At 47.9% G+C, this 21,063-nt stretch overlaps 1 protein-coding gene across 4 annotated transcripts in view; it reads right to left on the bottom strand.

Moving 5' to 3' along the window:
- Nucleotides 1–1,368, bottom strand: part of LOC128891514 (protein Tob1-like) — a 67,768-nt gene extending 66,400 nt beyond the window's left edge. For all 4 annotated transcript variants that reach the window (XM_054151027.1, XM_054151026.1, XM_054151023.1 and 1 more), the window contains exon 1: nucleotides 871–1,368. The gene's annotated coding sequence lies outside the window, so the exon portion shown is untranslated. The remainder of the gene's footprint in view (nucleotides 1–870) is intronic.
- Between the last annotated feature and the right edge of the window lie 19,695 nt (nucleotides 1,369–21,063).

The following is a 21,063-nucleotide window of genomic DNA, read 5'->3' as shown; positions in this document are numbered from 1 at the left end:
TTTCGATACATAAAAAGCGAATACTGGAGTGTCGTTCCGACATTAAATCCAAACGCGCCACAAGAAGTTGTACATAGGACAAGGCTATAATTATGATTCAAACAGTCGCATGAACGACGGCACGAGCTGCTGATAGAAAGTAGCACACGTGCTGGCATGGACATAAAATCCCACGAGTTAATACGCTCTTCGATCAACGAGAATCAACAAGGGGGAAGCATGCGAAGAAAGCACGCGGTCCCAAGAATCGTGACCCGTCGATTAACCTAATTAATCCCTTGTCCGCGTGGAACGTTGTTCCAATAAACAAACAGAGGACAGCTCTAGTCCCGTATCACACATTGCAGCTAATCACAATTACCGCGGAGAATATCATCCCTTTCTCGATCGCGCCGTCCAAGTCCTACTTTACGTGTCCAGATCACGCGAATCCGACTCATAGACACCTGGACCAACTCCAGAACAAACTCCGCTAAAGATACTTGCCATTGATCACTCCAACTTCCACTGGGTCCTCGTCGAGCGACCCTGGGATACTCCCGTGACTCCGAACTGAACAACAGCCCCCGTCACTAAATTCGTCACTATGTTACACCCCCAAACGCTTACGCGACAAGCTTTGGCGTGCTCATAACTCGGGAGTAGCGTGCCGCTCGCGTCTCTTAGAGAGGTACACTCGTTTCGTTTTCCCTCGAGCCAGGCACATCGAAACGATTCACGATACACTCCACGGTCTCTACACCCCTGCCAACCTCTACCTGGCGTCTACCTAACGCGATCCTCTAACGGGCTGTATCAGCCGAGCACACACATACACGGGAACAACGGTGACGTAGGGCACCGTGCACGTGCGCGCGGTCGTATACACACCTGCACGTGTTACTCCTCGATGCGGCGGGACGAAACGGAGCCGGTTGCACCTGCAAACACGCGACCCGTCCCGTTTGCTTCTCACTGGTCGCCGCGATCACGGGTCACGGTTCACGGTCGCCGATCTCCTCGTCACTGCTCGCGAAGAACACCCCGCACGTCTTATCCAGTGTCTCCGACCCTGTCAGCTAGCTGACTTCCGTATGCGAGTGTACTTGTGTACGTGTGTTTGTGTTTGCGTGTGTGTATGTGTGTACGCGTGTACAGAGGCAGCGTGGACGAATAGGTCACCAGCGTCTAGGGTGCGCGCGTGTTGTTGAGCCGACGACGTGCCGCCGCGACTCGGGCTGTCAGATCGGACGCGCGTCGACGCTGATTACGGGCGAGAAACGTGATTGCAAGCGGAGGAACGGGTAACACGCAGCTCGGTGTACCAGCGGAGACTGCCGGGTTCCCCTCGGTCTCGCTGAGTGCTGGCCGGTATAGTGGAAAGATATATAGAACGCTCGTAACGTGTGTATACACCGTTCCTGGATACAACGGAGCTGAGCGATGGAGGAGAGGGACCAGTGGCTCCGAACCGAGCGAGCGAGAACCACGCTCGGTGGGAAAGGAGAGGCTAGGATAGCGTGAAGCGTCAGGGGAGGGGAAGTGGCACGCTCTAGGCGCTGTGACGTAACTCGAGTCATCCTGGATGTACGTCCGCGAGTGGAGGGGAGAAGAAGGGGAAGAGGACGAATGGTGGGGAGCCACGGATGCCGGGTGGGGGAGTGCAAGGGCGCGCTGGTGGGAGAAGAGTGAACGGAAGGAGGGGAGGATGGCGGTCATTAGTGCTACTGGGACACGGAAGCGAATCCTCGCTACACTCCCGACCCTCTCCGCGGCCCGTTTCGCGACCCGGCACCGGTAACCACCCACTCTTTTCCACTCAATCTCGCTCTCTCCCTCTGTGCTTCTCCGTTCCTTCTCTTTCTTTCCGTTTTTCCGCTCTTCTCCTTCTCAATGTGCATTCCCTCGTCGCCTGCACTCTTCGCCCCGTTCACCGTCCCGCTTCCTACCTCGTTCGTGTTCTATATAACCCGCGGCCCGGGGGTGCGCCTGCACTCTGCAGCTGCATGCAACCCCTTTTGCAGAGGCCTGTGTGTCGGCTACGAGAACATCGTCGTAGCGATTAGGCCTTTCTCGCCGACCTCGTCCTTGCCAGCCAGCCAAGATCGGGGCCGTTCCGTGTTCCCTCTGCGCGTCGCTCACCCCCGGTTGCGTGGTTTTCTTTGAAACCGGCACGCCTCCAAAGGACGGAATGCGTTGACCCTTTGACGGTCCTGGGTCTCGTCCCCGCGGCATTGTAGCTGGGACTCCCTTGGATTTTCAAGATCGTCGAGTACCAGGTGAAGTACCTAGGTGACCGAGCTGCCCCTATTCGACACCTGCGAAAGGGTCGTCGAGGCTGGACGGCTTTTACTTGGCGATTCGATTCTGAGAGACGGGAGGGTTATTCCAAATTGACTTACCTGAACGAAATTTAAGATTGTCGCACGCCATTCGTCGACGCTCCAGTTACAAAATGGAACCTCTGATGGCGAGCATACTCCATTCCCCGATAGAATGCATCAGGATTTCCATAAGCGAACCCGTACGCTCGAAGACATTTCTATCGGGGCCAAGATCGATAGGAAGTTGCAGGACGTGGGATTTAAAGGCACGTAATTGATTTCCTCCCGTTGGTCGGTGGTATTCCATTCTGCACGCGCCCTTTACCATTTCGATGCTCGGTCGGATCGTCCCACGCGTGCTGGGCGTGGCGAGAAATCACCGCACGCCCCGAGGAACCTGGAGGATCCTCGTCGAAGGTCAAACGATCGTCCCTGCTCACAGGCAGAGATCGCATCCTGCAAGCGCCGCGGGAAGGGACGCTGAAATATCGATTCACGGTGTAGCGAACTTTGACATTTCGGGATTATATGGAACGAGCTGGAACGGTTTGCCGGAAACGTTGCACAGCTCCCGTGAAATTGGGGATACTTTTGGAAATCTCGGCTACACCTTGTCTATCGTCTCACGTTGTTTTATTCGATGTCGTCGTTGATCGAAGGTACTTTCGTCTTGTTGATATACTTGAGAAAAAAATAATTTCAATTTTTTTTAAATTGCCAACATGACGCAACCCCTCGATCAGTTTCCTAACGAGTCGTCTACGATTCGAGGAGCGTCGGTCAAGGTTTCGATATTGTCGCGCTCGACCGATTTACATTCAAGGTTACTTATCACAGCACGGATAACGCGAAACATCGTGGAGCTAAATCGGATTGATTTCTGGCTTCCGCGTATCGACAACGAGCCGCTGTCTATAATTCTATAATTAGGAGTGGTTTAATTAGGAATAGCTCCATGAATGTGGGGCACCCACTTGTCGGTCTCCGAGGTATCGCTTCGGTGATATTCCTGAACGATGATCGGAGTTTTGTTGCTCGAGAGTTACTCTGTTACTTAATTGGTTTCTGTTCGTTCGATCGATCGTTGTTAACGAAGATGGGTGGTCTTGGCTGCAGCCGAAGCGATTCCTAGGCGAATTGGCAGCAAACGAAGGAATAAGAAAGATCGATCTTGTGCTCGAACGAGGAGGACACCTCGTTAAGAGTTCCACGAGCAGAGAGCTGGCTTGTTTGTTGAAACGTTTAACGTATCGTAGACGAACGCACATGAGCGACTCCCAGCAGCACGCGACTCGAGCATTCTCGAAGCGATAATATGCAATCATCGCTAAAAGTGGTTCTCTCGAGATGCGATTCTAAAGACTATGCCGATTTCAAGCTCGTCGTAAGTTCAAGTGTCGAATTAAGTTACTAAAAGTTTTCCGTGCTTTTTGATAACTGTTGACGTTCGACTAGCTTCAGCAGGTGTTCGATGACGCACAGATACCACTTTACCATGTTTCATTCAACCGAGTTAGCGTCTACTTAAGTTACTCGTGCTCGCGTTGCACGTCCGCGGGTTGTCAACAGCAAATTTTCGAATCGTCGGTTAATCGAATCGCCGGAATGTCGACGTCCGCAACGGTCCAGGATCGTTGGCCACCGACTAGCCCGAGTGGAGCGCCTTAGACGGTTTACGATATCTCGTTTACACCGTTCCAGCGGAATGGCCGTGGTCGCAGGTGCGTACGACACTCGCGTGACACCGCAGCGCTTGTTCTACGGACGCGCCGAGAGTGTGGACGTTGGAATGCGTAATTTAATTGAAACACGCTCGGTTGATATGCATACGAGCTACGTCGGGCTGCGTGCATGCAAGGCACGCCGATGATCTCGCGTGAGTAATAAGAGGATTCGAAACGGCGCGCACCTAACGCCCATGAAAATTCACGGGGTACTTTGTTAATCGTATGCTAAACAGTCGCTGTTTCCAATTTATCGCGCCGCATCTCTGAAACCGTTTCAATTTGTTTCCTGCTTCCTGCTTTGCCATCTTATCGGTTCACCGCTAGCTTTTATGAAAACGCTGTCAAATATAGCGAACAGCACGCGTCTCTTGCAATGCGCGGCAAGCAGCCCCGACGTACGTCGAATATTAATCTCCGCGGTGAATAGACTCCTTATCACGGGAGCTTGTATTTAATTCCCATCAGCCAGGTACACGACGCATAAATCGTCGCGCTGGACAGCTCCAAGTTAATTCACGCTCCGAAATTCCCTCTCGGTGGACTTAATCGATACGCGTTGACACGAATTCCGCGCGCTGGACGTTTCCTAAACGCAATTACTCGCGGAGGGAAAAGCGTTCCCGATACGACTTTGCGAGAAGTTCGATAATAGACACTCCCGATCGCAGTCGCGAGACTCGTCGTGACCTATTTTTCAATTTCGTGCCGCTCCGAGCCATCGCGCCCCGTCAAAAGAAAAATTTCTATCGCTATCGCTTCACTCGCGGAAAGAGCAACGAAGAAGAAGTCCCATTATTCGAAATGCGCCTCGTGAATAATTCAAAAGATTTCGAAACCGAAAAGTCGTTGGACGAAACGGGCATATCGGTTCGCTTCTCGATAAGGAGCCATTCTTCGACGGATCGGTATGGAGTATTAAAAACGTATTATTATACGTTTTCGACGTACTTTTTGTACGTACAATTGCATAGCTCTTCCTCGTCTCGTCCGCTCACCTTCAATTTGAGCTCTAACAAAGGCACGAACGCGGCTTCGGCTGATGGCATTATTTATCTCGCAAACTTAACGGCCTCATCAGTCATGGGCAAAGCGAACCCCGACTGCGCGAAATTGGTATGCACAAGCCACGGTTGTACATACGTTTACATACTAGAGCATCCTGGCGCATGATCCCCGCAGGAAGATATAAGCTCCTCTCTCTGAGCGCTCGGAGTCGGTCGCTTCCGGAGCCAGAACTCATCCTGGCTCGATTTCCTACCTCGTTGTTTCCTTCGCGGTTAGGATTCACCAGGACTCCTTTACGGGTACCGATAAGCGGTCTCCAGCCGTGGAGTTTCGAAACTGGTCCCCGTCATGGCGACGAGTGCACATTCGAGAGCAATCGTATTGGCGTTCGACGATGCAGCCATCTGACCTACCCTCGCCGCCCCCCGTTCCCTTATCTTCCTCTACCGTCAACTGGAATCAATAAAATTCATTCGGGATTATCACCCGAGCCTGGTCACCAGATGGAAAATAAACGTTTGCACCGGGCGTACCCGCTTGCCAAGTTTCTGGTTAACTTTGAATTCACCCTCTCCGTGGCTTAGGAATTTAGAAAATTGCTTTTGGACTGTACATATGCATCGTACCTACAGGTTTCTAGTTATTTCTTTGGACGTAAGGCACACCGAAAATGATCGCATTGTTCTTTGAAAGAAGGATGCAAGGGTCTCGCGGAACTACTCTGATTTCATTCGGCAACCTCTCGCCTCTTTTGCTTCCGTCTTCGATTTTCGTTTGCTCTCCCCGTAAAGATTTAATCGACCCTTGCACGCGATATCTCTCCCGACCCCTTCGATATCGTTTCTCATGACTCGACGTTGATCGAAATTCACGACGAATTCTCGCGAAACGATACGGACAAAGGGGGAAAAGCAGCGAGATGAAACAGCAATGAAAGCGGAATCGTTCCGGTTCTCGTACCAATCGATAAACGTTTCCAGCTCGATCGTGATTCACGTGGATGCACGTCTCTCTCTCTTTTTTATTTCCCGTTTTTCCCCCGTCGTACGCATAATCGGGGCCAGATCAGGTCAAGCGTTCCGGGGCAACTATTTTAAGCCTTCCAGAAGCCGATAAAAACGTTGTATGTTCGATGACTTCGCGTTTCCAGGTTTTGGCCAAGTTTCCTCGGCTTCGGGCCATTGTGCTGCGAAACGATTCGCGTCGAACGATCGGAATTAATTTCGGGGGTACCATAAATTGCTCGTGCTCGTGGGCGCGTTTCCTCGCAGGCCCAGGATTAATTGTCGCGACAGAGACTATGGAACCGTGTGGAACCCGTTAATATGCCGTTATGAAATATTTCGTTAGTATGTACGTGTGCACGATGCCCTGCGATAATGTAACGCCCCCGCGTCTGCGAGGAGACTCCGTGGACTCCATTGGGTATGATTAAGAATCTCTCTTGCGGAGAAAGTTAGCATGACCTAATAACGAGTAAGAATGGATTCCTTCTTTCAACTTTACTTAACGTTAATTTAACATCTTCCAAACGAGTAGAACAGGTGTCCAAAAATGTGAGTAATTATTCCTGTAACGCATTGCACGATCCTCTTATTATGCAAGCTACATCCTGTGACATGAATTTGGTATTTTCATTCGCCCTTCAGAAGTGCATTACACGTGCATTAAAAATAAACGAACGTCAGATGATTCATGAATGTCAATCCCGTTCGGATTGATAGGGATTGTGCTATTAGAAACGAAAAGTAGTAGCGTATCCGCGCCCCCCGCTACTTCAACCCTCCTACCCCATCACATTTAATTAACCCAGTCATTTACGTAACCCAATTCCGAGTAAATTATTGCGGAGCCACCTGTTAAATCACGCGAACTGGAATTCTTAATTGCCTCATCGTCGCCATGAATAAATCAACTCCGTGCCAGTGAAAGAAGGGGACCGAGCTGAAGAAAACGTTGGAACAAGTCATTCCTCACGAGTTTAATAATAAATGCTTGCGAAAAGTGAATTATAAACAAGGGAAAATATAGTCTGATCGTAGCAAAGTAGTTTCGTTCTTTAAAGTTTTGCATTCTATCGTTTATTACTATATTTTCATAAATCTTGTTTCAGGATACGAGAACGCGCAACCCGACAGAATTAGTACTTGTGTTCTCGTTCGTTATCAGGGTCGGAAGAGTTTTCATTTGTCGCAAGAAATTGCCCCGGCAAGAAGTCGCTGAGCGTCGCGATGGAAATTCATAAACCGCGAACACACGACGAAATTAATATCGCAATATCCGACGACATCCCAACTCGCGCTTTGATGCAACGAAATTCTCTCTCAGCATGCTCGACTGGCTGTAATTGCCCGCGTAAATCGATAATCGCGTCTCAGCGGATTTCTCAGCTAATAGGAATCACCGATTCGCGTCGTACTTTGGTGGCGAATGTAAATAAATAAATTATAAAAAAAAAACGCGCGTGCTCGTTCGTTACGACATCAATTTTTCTCCGGGTGGAAGATAAATTCGTAAAGAAATTTCTCACGGGGTAAATGAATCGTGTAATGGAGAAAACGCGGAAAGGGGAAATCTTCTTTTCGCTAATTATCTGGAAATCGTTAATTGACGAAGGAAATGCGTCGCTTAAAGTCATCCGTAACTTGGTTATATTATATTAGGATAAATCGACGGAGCGCGAAGAAGTTGAGCAAAGTGGAATTTAATGTCCTGAAAGGTTTTAAACGGCGACGAAGAACGGACGACCCCGACGAGTTCGACTTTCTTTCGAGTCGAAAGGTATCTCGCCAACTCCGCCGTCCACATTTTCTATTATTAAATTGTCAGATAAAAGAATCCCGCCCTCGCTGTAGCCGTGCCGCCAAAATACTTTGAGCCGACGTTTCAACAAAGGGGAAATAAAAATAAAAACTTGGGACGCGAGGCTCCAAACATTTTTAAGCTTTCATTTTTTGTAGGACTTTATGTACAAAACAATGTGCCCCATTTTTCGGTTCGCCGTTCGTTTCCACCATTGCCATGCGTCGGTTTGAATGTTATCGAGAATTCTAATAATCAAAATAAAATAGAGATAGTTTCCTTTGCCGTTTGAGTGTACTTTCCTCTGTAACGAATTCAAATTGTTTTTACTAGGTTACCACGGTGACTGCGATATTAAAAGACCAACAGATGAAAACCCCGGTAATGGCCCTTAAGAAACCACGGTTCCAGTAACGCGGTAAAGTGCAATCTTTACTCTGTAAATATTTACCACGAAACTGTTGACCTCGATTCACGTTAGCGTCGACAAAACATCGAAGGAACGCCCGAGGGATGCGGAGGTTTGCGTTTTGGGAAGCTAAGGACTGAGCAAGCATCAATTTTCGATGAAAATCACACTGCTTCTTATCCCTTAAAGTAAACGTAAGCCTCGTCCTCGCGACAGGGCGTTTTGTTTATCGCGGGACCCAGACCGTTTCAGCTTATCCACCCCCGAGCCCAACAACCCCTTTTCCGGGCGCAGCGTACGGGAACAAACGATACTCTTTCTGCCCCGGTGAAACACGCCAGATTTCGCGAGTATGAAAAAGAATTGTCTCCCGGTAACAAGAGCTTAATCTCTACAGCTTTTCTCCCTTTCGAGTGCTACGAGAGGAGCTTCGCGTTTATATGCGCGCCTCCATTGTTCTGGACGATTCGCGCTACCGGTGCGGATTATGCCTCTTTTCCAGTCGAACGTACGGAAAAAATGAAAGTTGAAAAAATAGAAACAGCGGACAGGTTTAGGAAGATTTAACGCTCCGCGATAATTCCCGCTTTCCGTGGCGTGGCAATGCGGCGACACATTTGCAGTTGGTAACGCCGAAGTGGAACTCTCGAGATAAAAATAAATCGAAATCGTGGAACGAATTTTTCTCGCGCGAATGCTTCGTTTTGTGGAAAAGTGACATTGAAGAGTCATCATGCTCTGCAAGCTCTTGTTTCTATTCCTCGCTTCCGATTCATTTTCGACCCAAGAATCACCCCCTGATCGTTTCGACCACTTTGCACCCCCCTATATAAACCTATGTACAAAGAACAATCCAAACATTCCGTGCTTTCCTTACTGGAAGGAATTCGTTCCCTCAAATTTCGTCACATTCCCAGGAAGAATCGTTCCCCTAGCTTAGCAATCTTCCAACCGTTCCGCGCAAATACACTTTGGGATGTTAATCCGGAACAGGGGCGTTCAACCCTTCGCAGAAAAGGATTATCTTTGATACAAGCTCCCTTTTACCGTCCCTCGCGTTCCTCCGTCGCGGGATTTCCTTTCGTTCTCCGCAGATCCCGGTTAGAGGGACGAGAAAACGCCCTGGTGAATCCAGCGTGCGCGCAACCCCTCGCAGCGTTGGCGGAGGGGGACGGTCGACGCGATATGTAGATAGCACAGCCGCCTACTATCGCGAATTGGGTCACGAGCCGGCGGCAGGGTGGCGCGGGGCTCGGGGGCGCGGAGAAAAATGCCAGCAGGGGTACGAGAATGACGGAAGGGGGTCGGGGATGTCGAGGAGTAGCGTACATCGATCGCGATTGTCCCGAGAGCTCGACTTTTGCCAGGCTGCTCGGCCAGGGTGGCTAGTAAACAAGCGTAGCGTCGAGGACTTTGTTAAAGAGAAGAACTCACCCTTTTTTTTCCACCCTTCTTTTCGCTGCTTTATCATTTTGACCTCTCCTTGTTAGTTTTTGTCGTTACCGTCGCGATGCACGCGCTAATAGAAGCTTGCAAATTTCGTCCCTGGTTTATTATTCTTTCGTCTGTGTCTTTGTGTTTAGGTTTGTCGACGCGTCAGTGGTTTGTAGGAGTTGTTATTACCCCGTACGCTGTTCTTCGTCTTCTCACGGTGTCGGTGTGTTTAGTTCGAGCTTGGAACTTTTGTACGAGCTTTCGAGCACTCTCCACGACGTGATTACAGTATTTATATTTGGAACATTTACTACGTGATCATGAATGAGTTACATGCGAGCACACTGCCAAGGATCAGACGTAACACGTTTTTATACTTTTTAGGACATTCGGATCCCCCATCGTGTCCTTAACTGCGCGACCTTTCCGTTTCGAGTGCCAAATTCGTGTCGCTCCCAGCGGTGCAGTTTTGAAGCCGGAGTTAAATTAGTTGAACACTCCGTTGAAAATGCGTCCTCGAGGGGTGAGGATATGAAAAGCATTTTTCGTGTATTCAGCACGTTGCGAACTCGAATTAGTCATGCAAGTTTCAAGTAAATTAACTCTGTGGTACGCGATCGACTAGAAATTTAGAAGTCCCGGTTGACCTAAAGTTGACGAAAAATTCTTGTTAAACCGATGCTGCGGATTTTCCCGTTGAAATCGATATCGATCCATCGACAGCCACGTCGAACGATGGCGTCGCCCGATCAAAATTCAGGTCAAGAGAGGTATTTTCTCGACGATCCACTGCGCCGCGATAAAGGAACTCGATCCAGTTCGTCCGATGGAATTCACAATAATAGGTGATTTCGCGAATCAGGAAAGACGTGTTCTAACGATTGCACGATTTCTGTTGCACGTGTGCTTTAACCCTTTCATCCCCGATTTCTAGAGTACCTAATGGCGATACCTCATACGTCGCGTAGCAGGTTTATCGAAGAGCCTTATAAAATTAAACAGGAATTTCGTCGGTCCCCGATCGGTGGATCCCGAGTCCACGAGATGATCCTCGAGAAGACATTCTTATTACCATAAAGTAACTACCAGCCGCGGTTTTCCTTTTAAGGGCGACACGCTGGCGTAGTTTTGCATTTACGATTATTATAATAGGGGGTCGACGAGCTCCATTACTAGGATGGCCAGCGCGTTTTTGCTCCGCCATTAGGCCATCTTCTTCAGCGTGTTCTCCCCGTTCTCGCTACCTTTTCTCGAACGATCTTTGTAATAAACCGGTCGCGCTAAAGCATCGCCATAACCGGGCCTTCTAATATCGCGGCGACTTTGCCAGATGGCATTAATAACGCGGCTTTAGTATTCATGGCTTCAACTCACCCTTCGTCGTCCGTTCGGTAAGCGACAGATAAAGCTCTGCCCCCTCTGTGCGACGTCTTCCGTAGATTTTATCCTCGATCGACGTCATGGCAAGGTCACAGCTGATTAGAAGTTCGCATGAGTATTATACCGACGTTAGTTCTTCGGTTGATGGACCAGGTCCAAGACAGAGCGAATCAAACGTCCACTTGACATGAAATTCAATTGCATTTTATTAATTAAGAGGGCGTCTATTAATCTTCGGGGGTATGCAATTTTATTACGATATGGATACTAATTTTTGATTAAACGTTAGTTGCGCGAATATGTGTATTAAATTTCCCAGTGTCGTAGGGAACGACTGGTCAAAATATTTTGGTAATGATCATTTAATATTACGTTCTTCAGTAATGCGTGATTTGTGTAACAATGTTGGTATAAAGTAATTAAGCTGATGACGCTATCAAATTTGTAATCAAAATATGCAGATCAGCGTATACCCTTCAACGTGTTACTTGACAACGTCTGGCCCGAAATAATGATGTTGCACTTTTTCGTCGTTCTTCCTTTTGAAATTACCTCGGTATATTAAAAGGGTTTTGATAGAAGCAATCGAATAAATCGGTGCCTGGGCATATCGAACCGATCCAATAGCTCCTGAGTAAATAAACAGGAGAACGATGCAAGGGGTGTACGCACGCGAATAATATTATATCGGTGATCGTGCAGCAACCGTGTTTGAACGAGCCGCGTGGATTAATTGGCAAACTTCCTGGATAGCGTTTCCACCCGCGGCGAGGGCACAAGTGCGACAAGTTTAGTTATGCGTGCAGCGGATGCACCAGCACAACAGTCTCACTGTGCAAATTAAGTGCCAACTGTTCTACGAGTGCGGCCGACGGACTTTTGGTCGACTAAAATATGGAAAATTCAACGCCGGTTGCTCCAACAATGAAACTCCTTTATCGATTACGAGGTTGGAGCTCTACTCGGCAAAATACTAACGTTCCGTTCCTCCACGCATCGACAAATGGCGAGAGAAAGCATTGTACTCCCCTGCTTCTTTTCGTTGCTCGATCCTTCCAGGGTCTCCGAGTGGAGAAATTGAGGTATTTCGATGAATGTTTCATCCGAGGACGGAACACATCTGGAATTTGATCAAAAGAACATGTTGGCTTCTTCGTGCCGCGTGTACTACCCTCGGAAAACATCGGTGAAAGTGGCCGACCGCGGTCGAGCAAAGGCGTCATTTCAATTTTTAAACAGCTACCGCGTTTAAGATCAACGCGCGGAGGATAAATTCAAATTCAAAAGGACACGAAATTACTTCGTCGACGAATGAATATTTCATGTCGCGCGAGATTAGATCCGAGACCTCGAGGTTACAGAAATAATCCCCGAATCAAAAGGCTGACGCTTTATTTGCCCCCGTGTCGTGATTTCCGAGCAGCGTTGATTAAAGTCTCGCGAGTCGTGGGCGACCTTGTCGCGTCGAGCCTAAAATACGTCGAAAAATCGGGCTCCGGTACAGAAAAGGCTACCTGACGCTGCCGTGGAATCGATAAACGGGGGTTTGCACCCTCTGTCTCGCTTTCCGCTACCTCGGGACACCCTTAAGAGCGAGAACGTGAGATGGCGCTCGAAGGTCAAGGTCGAGCTATTTCCTGCACGACCAAGCCACGAATCTGTCCTGCTACGAAGGACGGTATTCGCGGGGATGACGGAGGACGATCCGCGTGGACATCGCGTGTCGTCGGTATCGTGATTGCGCGACGTCTCTGTGGCGCATCGTCGATACGTTTGGAAAATTGGAGATCGCGTCTGAACGATTGCATTGGATTTTCTTGGCACTTGGATCGGATACCTCGATGGCTTTCCAATGTCGGAGTTAAGACACGGTCGTCCGGTGAAATTGTATAATTCAACGTCGATGGAAATATGCTACAGGAATAATGGATTCGTTCGTTCCGGAAGTAGTTGATAATTATCAGGGTGAACGTATTTCTGAAAGGTCGAACGAAAAGGTTAAAGAGAAGCCACTTTACAGTACACATTGTCTATACTGTACAAGCATAGACCCGATAACAGTATATTTCATTAAAGGTCAAGCGTGGCATATTAATATCTGCAGAGTGTATTTGAATGGATCTAGAAATGTACGCAAAGCACCGGGGAAGAAACGTGGATCACTCTATAAATCCAAAATAGCTCGTGTTCGATTAAAATACACATGCGTATCGTATAGGAACTATTTCTATTATAGTATATCCAGCATTTGCTTCCAATTAAAATAAACTCGTCCGTCGTACAAGAAAAAGTTCGGAATAATTTTCAAAGGACCGCAAATCAGACTACGGTAAAAAAAAAAAAAGGGAGCCGGGGTTGAGAAGTTCAACGAGTGCAGCAGCGACGGAGGGAATCCCGGCGCGGGTTCAAAGAACCACAGAAGAAATCACGGACCGGAAGCGGGTCCGTGGAAGTTCGCAGACATCGGGAGAGGGCAGCGTGAGTTAGAGCTGGCAAATGCAAAGTTATGGGTTGCAGAACACCTTAAACAGTCGTAAAATATGAGACTGCGACCAGCGACGCTCGAGGGTTGCAGCGAATCGTCCTGTTCCACCCTCCTCGGGGTGGAGAGTTTCTATGGGAGGGGAGAAAAGAAAAGGAAGACACGAAGGGAGAGGGGAAGAAAATATTGCGACTGTTGAGCATCCCGCGGGCGCGTTTGCTTCACCGTGAACAAAAAATGGCGGGGACAGTTCGCGCGTCCCCGAGGAAGAAGACAGTTTTACCGACTTGTAGCTCCTCCCTCGCGCTTTCCTTCTTTCTTCTTTGGCGAGTGCCATTGTACTTTTGAATCCTATCCCACTCGTGTTTTGCATCTGTTGTGCTATCCTTGAATTTCTTTTTAATTCGATAATACTCCGTCGAGAAACGAATTCATATCGAATAGAATTAAATCTCCCGCTGTCAACTAGAACTAATCTCTAGTTAGCACACTTTGTTAGAATTATTTACCGCCTAGCCATGGCGGCAGAGTCTCTCATTAATGAAACATTTACTATGCCGTACTACCGCGGATTACCGTTACTAAATAACAGTCGTGTTGCCACTGCGAGTTAATTTATAATCCAAAAGCATCAGCAATTACGCATTACAATCTCCCACAGCCTACCACTTATTCCCTATTCCCGTTTCGCTACCCCATTCAGATTTGCTACCGACAACAGCCGCGTATACGTAATGAATCTAACTTGAATTTTAATACTGCAATTTAGCGATCGATCACTCTCGTTGATTTATTACGAATGGAGAATTACGGTAGCGGGGAATTATTTGTTATTCTTTACATTTCTCTCTCTAAAATATAAACTGAGCTAACCGTTATCAAAATATGTTATCATCTACACCGACTACGTCTCTCTACATTCACACTTGCATCCCTCCAACGTAGAACCGTAAGTAAAATAGATAGCAGGTCTCGGGGGTTCGAATACTAACCACCAGTTAGTGGTTTCATACCGAGGAAGTTCAGTACCATGCTAAACACTCCGACTGATCGCTATTATTACAGCTGCTAATTGCTAGACGAGAATATATTTGTCAGATTTAAAGGGTCGTGTCTCTTCCAGACCCTACGTACGAACTACGAGGTATATTCAACTTCGAAGCGAACGGACTCGTGTGGTTCGATGACCTTACGCGATAGTTACAAACTAAGAAACTATCGTGTTATCATTGCTGACAGTTGATTCACACCTCGCTACACGATTTATCACGATTTATCCGTAAAGCTGCCCTATCTAATAACTGTATATTAATCTATGCATCGAGTGGGATATTACAGTTTACGAAGCGGTGCTCCAGCACACTGTGAAGCCTCTCTACGTATACCTATAACAGAGGAAAAAGCAATTTAAAATTATTCTACCCTCTTCTTCTAGTTCTATTAAGTTTAAAGCGGCAGCCAGCGTTCGCAAGAGATTTCCTCGCGGGCACAGAGAGCTCGTCTCCCGAGAGTCAACATCTTTTAACATAATCTCGTTTCTCCAGCGTCCGTGGGACACGAATTCCCCCGTAAAGGAGGGGATCGAGAAACGGGGCGCAACATCTAAGTAGCTTGTCCAGCTCGCCTCGAACGGCTCTTTTTCCAGCCGGATGGCGGATGGCGGACGGCAGCGTAAACGAGGCGGCTGGTTCTGGTTTATCCTTGCCCAGAGCCCCCCGGGAAGCCTTTAAACTGCCAAGATGGCTGACGATACGTAGGTGAGTGCACGCCCACGTGATCCTGCAACCACCACTCCGCTTTTTCGTCCCCTTTCCGGAGCTGCGTCAGCCTCGTTGCACGGATCGACAACGAGGGTAGCAAGAAGCGGCTGGCTTTGCATAAGAGGGAAAACACTGGCGCCGCTTTCCCGATGCATCCACCACCCCCGTCACGCCGCTTAATGCGAAACCGATGTACCCATGGCCGCCTTTCGGTCCCGGGACGTGTGATTTTTGGCCAGGAGGGCTCCTTCTCGCGGACGTACGCTCGAGATAGCCCGACGATGGGCTTTGAAGATCGAATCGGGTACGGGGGTTGCTTCTGTCTAAACGTACGCGGTGACCAGCGAACGTGCTAAAGTGGCTGTTTCGAGTAGCCTGTACACTACGTACAGGTACTAGTTTTCAAACTCGAAGTCATCGGACTCAGTTACGGTATATTTACTTTCTAAGAAGGTGTAAGATTCTTCGAAAGTTTTCCGGAAAGTATCTGCGAAGCAAGAACGAAGAAACTTTGGATGAAGAATTAAAAAGAATTAAAACGCAGTCAGCACCCTTCCATCTACGAAGTCGCGAAAAGAGTAAATAAGAAACTTTTAAGCTATCGAGGTATCGTTACATTGTTCAAGTGTTGTGTTTCTTAAGAAAAATTCTTAAGAGAAATTCAAATAAGATTACTATGTAATGAAAAATTTATTAGGAAACATCAAATCTATCATTTAGTTTAGACCAATTCATTGAATAATTCATTATGGGACTGAGTGTATATTCATTGAATTTTATAAGTATCATTTTGTTCCATAATCTTTCCACCTTTTAAGGGATGTCTACATCTTATTTGTGTTCAAGCATTCCGATATATTCAGGCCTGTACAACCTATCGAAAAATCGGCATGGACTTTCCAGACAAACCGATACCATAGAACCCTGTTTTCGAAGCGTCAAACTTATATTGCGTAAAAAGAAAATCAGGACTCGTATCCATTTCCTCCGATTCGATCGTCTCGAGAGTCTCGTTCAAGGGCACGGGATCGAAACAACGCGTAATTCCACGACAGCGGATACACGACCAGCGTGGCTCATCGTCTTCGTCGAGCAAATGACCGAGGAGGAAACGCGGAGCGTTGGAGCGCGCAGTTACTGAATACAGGTCACGGCGCCTCGTCAATAACGGCGCGCTACGTCGACGCGCGGCGTCGTCGTCGAGAACGACAACAACCGAAGTTCCCGCGGACCCTTAAGGAACGACGTCGACGCGACAATGGAACCACTGACACGGTTCCAGCGACCGCGTCCCGACGCACGCTACCAATCCTTTTTCTGGCCCTTTGTTTCGCCTGCGCGTCACCCCCATTCCCAGACTCTTCGCGAGGGCGGTCGGCTGGTTTTATTTACGGCTCGTTAACGTTCGTTCCTTTCGCGTTCCGTCGACTTAATGGCTCTTTAACGTTCGCTCCTGGAATTATTGATTTACCACGGGCCACTCGTAGCTTTTGGTGTCTTCGTTCCGCGGGCTCTGCGGTCGAGGATTTGATTTCTACCGAGGGTTGTTTCGAGGGGTTGGTCGATTGCTCGACGAGGGTAGATCGCGACCTTGACTGGCTGGTGTTTGAACAGTGTTTGGATTAACGTCAGATGGTTATTAATGAGTCGTGAAATGTTGGATGTTGTTGTCTTAATGTTCGGGAATGCGAGGTTACCTTGTGATCCAGTTTACGGAATCAATTACTCGTGTAAAAATATAAGACTGGTATATACACTTTCAGTCGCGCTAATGGAACACCAATACTGTTTCGCTGGTACACCTCGCAGGCATCCTAAACACAACGCGCTGATTAACTTTTCCCCGGCTGTGAAATTCGATTCTCTCGTTTGAAAGCAGAGGCGAAGAACGAGTCGGAGGAAAAGCGAAGTTGGCTGTGCCCGAGTTTCCTTCGCTGCACGTTCACACGTTCTTTAACTCTCGGAGACGTTATTCAAATTAAAATTATTTTAACAGCGTAACTTCAAAGCGGTAAGTGAGTATTTTCTCGGAATAAATTAGAACATTAACTACTAGAGAAGGAGGTTTCTACCGAATTGAGTTTAAACTATGTGCTTACGAATGAACTCGATTTCTATGACAAAGTTTCTTAAGAACACTCGTTTCCAAATGTACGCACGTACATCGAAATATGAAAATTACAGCAATGTCAGACAATTCACGAAGGGTTGACACGAGCTTTATGAAATTTTAATTGTATCGTCGAGGGCGCTGAAAATGCACGCAAGGGCGCCGATCCCGGTTTAATTAACCCTTGAACGACCAGAGTGTACTCAGAGTTATCCTTGCTGATTATTCGAGAACCCCTATCTCCAAACGTTCTGTAAATTATTCAATAAATTCGGTTCATTTGCATCGCTGACGAGCTTTCGTTCCTCCTATTGTTTTATTTACGGACTTGGGAGTAATTTAATTTTCCAAAGACTAATGGTATTTGGAGCCAGTTCAAAACAGTTCCAAACTGTGAAATAAAACGTTCGAAAGAAGATCATCGAACAACGGTAGGGTTTCTAGAAACGGCGGCTCCATCGACGCGATTATGGAAAGTCGTCGCACCGTCGATGTAACAGTTACAAACTCAGGGTGGGGGTGCAGGGTGTATCCGAGTCGCGAAACGCGAGGGGCGGGATCGTCCCAGTTGCTGACGGAGTTACAATATATCCCGGTCACAATGCCAGTCTCCTGGAAAGTGGAGTTATTTGTCGAGCGCGGAAGCTCGCGGAAATAGTTTCCGCGCGGCTCAGACATATTGATTTTCGCGTTTTCTGTTCCCCTTTATCTCAGCGTGACCCGTACACCGCATTCTTCGCGACGTTGGTTCGCGCGTGTTAGCGTCACCGCACTTTGAGAATGTTTCCGAGCCGGATATCGCTGTGCTATTTCATCTTACGAAGGGCTGAATAGGTCCTCGACGCGAACGACAGGGAACGACTTGTTGTTGTCAAGTTATCGGCTTTCGGGTGACATTGGTTAGGAAACGTAAGAGTTTGGGGGAACGAAGCTGTTGCTAAGAATTGCGAAGTGGAGAGGCAACGATGTCTCGTGGTAAGAAGACTGCGAGATGCTTAGAACCATTTGATATGCTCTACCAGGAACAGTGAGAATTTTTAGGAAGCACTAAGAGATTCCAGCGCCCGCTGTTCCTGATGTTTACTGCCGCTTCGATTGGATGGATCGACGTCATGGCCCGGAAAACTCGCAGCGTTCGAATCGTATATGGTCGAAATTCGAGAAAAACTCGGCGACTGGGAGAAATGGGAGGACGGGTCGTTCGAGCTACGTAAATGGGGAAAATGGAGAGGCAAATCGCTTAAGTTATGCAAATGGAAAAATAGAAGCGTCGTTCTACTAAAAGCCAGCCGTTCTACGTTGAAAGAAAAACGAGATATGAGGGGTGGAGAGAGTAAGTCGCTGTGGAGGGGTTGTCGCGAATCTCTACTGGTTCTACCGACCCCCCTTTACGTGGCTGCCATCTGTTTCGATCGGGTTTTCCGCGGACGTGTATGGAGATTTTACTCGGTTGGTTGGTCCAATCGATAGATATTAAATTATTGACAAGTCCGATCGATAGATATTAAATTATTGACAATCTCACGATTAATGTTTCGAAGGAATATTTATTCCGAACCGTAATAGTTATTAATATTTAATCGAACAGTGAATGATACCATTTGTATCATAAATGTCGGAGATATTAAGTATCTACGAACTTGCACCATTCGCACGACTGAATTATGTTTTAATTAGACGCGAGATGAATTTGCGTCAAACGGGAGTTAATCCTGATTCAATCCTGCGTCTGTGTCGGAGTTGGGTCAAGTTGCGATTAGATTTTCGTTAGATCCGACATAAATCCGCGTTAGGCTTTGAGACGAGTTCAATTTAGATCTATGGTAGATGTTTCTCGCGAGAGTTCGGGGTTTCTTTCTATCTGAAACTGGTCCTGCAACCCAATTAAATATTAAGCCTGTATCACAGTTAGGGTAGATCTGGATTACGTTTATCGTTTGATCATCAAGGCTTTCCAGGAATTTCTGCCTCGGATGCGTCTACCAGATGGAAGATATCTGCTACGCGAGGAAGCTTAAACCACGGTACCATTACAATTCCTGATACGTGCAAATCAGAAAGCTACAAAATCGAAATTCATTAAAGGTAGCAGCGACGAGATCGTCGTTCTTGCTCGTTATTTAAATCTGAACCCGCCGCTTTCCTCCCTAGCTATATTTACACTCTCCGTTGAATTATCCCCAGCGTTCGCTCTATTTAAACACAGGTCAGTGACAAGACGGGAACAGCACGTTGTCATCGATTCGCTCGCGATAACCGTACGTACTGAAAGCCAGCACCAAAGGTTCCTCAACCTATTTCGTCAACGTACCACGAAATTGTCCGAGTTACCGCGATAGGCATGCCACCCAAGAAGCCCCGACGATCAACAGAAATTCTTTCCAGCATAGATCCCGGAAGCCTGAGGAAAACTAGCGTACGTGGCAAGACATGGTATTTCAGCGTAAGTTTCATAACGGTTCAGAGTTCCAAGGCCTTAAAGACCACAGCCAGATCCTAGGATCACCGAACATTGTCATCCATTTTCCAGCGCGATCCAACTAGGAGCCATGATCGAGTTAGTCCTCTCCATCATTGTTAAGAACTTTGTTGGATTACTCCTTGCCACTGGGGTTCGATGCAACGTCACGAGTCCAACCCAAAGCAAGACGTGGTCAATCGTGGTTCGGACTGACGCGGCGAAGGAAGCCTACGAGTCGATAATCGATCCCATCGTTACACAGCCGCTTATTACGGTAATCGCGACCGCACCGTAACGACGTGCTGGTAGACCAGATCCGTAGTCGGGCAGGGTGACGAGCAGGAGCGCCGCTTAAATGGAACTTGGCTTAAGTTCTCAGCGGATCCAGGGGCCGATCCTTGCCACTGGATATCGGTGAGTTCATCTCGAGGTTTCGCTCGAGGCACGCCTGGCAAACGACTCCCGCGCGGATTAACGCGCGGGAAGCTCTTAATCCGCCTCCGAGATACGGCTACCTCCCTGCCAGGGACCCCGACTCCCTTTCGCGGCTTCCCTTCGTCGGCGTTCGTCGGGATATAATTAAAAGGACTCTTAAATAATCGACGTGGCACGAAACGCAGGGTGGCGGAGCTTTTCCAGCTCGAGCTCGCTTCCTCCCCCTGGACGTCTGCTTCGGGCGCTTTATTAGGTTAGTAAACCGAGCAGATTGTGGAGTCTCGACGAAGGGAACCGCGAATATTGGGTGATTTGTTTGGACGACGGAACCCAGAGGTCGGAGACGGGGCTTTCTTTGAACGACTGGCGCGTTTGTTAACGGCAAATGTATCCTTTCCGAAAGGTTCCGCAGGATTTGAACGCCTTATGGCTGCGATGGTACGCGGAGTTTTGAAGTTTTGCCAAGTGGACGGCGGGTTTAATGAATATCGATCGGAGGAAGCTGCGCGGGCGTGGGTTTTATGGCGAATCTCATGCTCGAGATGTACGAGAGAACAAGGATTAGCGTGCGTAGAGAAACGTGGAGCTCCTATCGAAATAGTTTTTATGCAACGAATACAGAGGCGGTATCGTGCAAGTATAAACATTGTAATTTACATTTTCAGTAGTTAATACTTAGTTGGGGAACTTGGGCGAGCCGACGAGATCTTACGTCTCTTTCGTAAGACACGGCTGCCGAAACTATGAAGACGTTC

The sequence above is a fragment of the Hylaeus anthracinus genome, unplaced genomic scaffold (assembly GCF_026225885.1).
Source record: "Hylaeus anthracinus isolate JK02 unplaced genomic scaffold, UHH_iyHylAnth1.0_haploid 12002, whole genome shotgun sequence".
NCBI classification, from domain to species: domain Eukaryota; kingdom Metazoa; phylum Arthropoda; class Insecta; order Hymenoptera; family Colletidae; genus Hylaeus; species Hylaeus anthracinus.
This window is presented reverse-complemented; position numbering and strand designations above follow the sequence as displayed.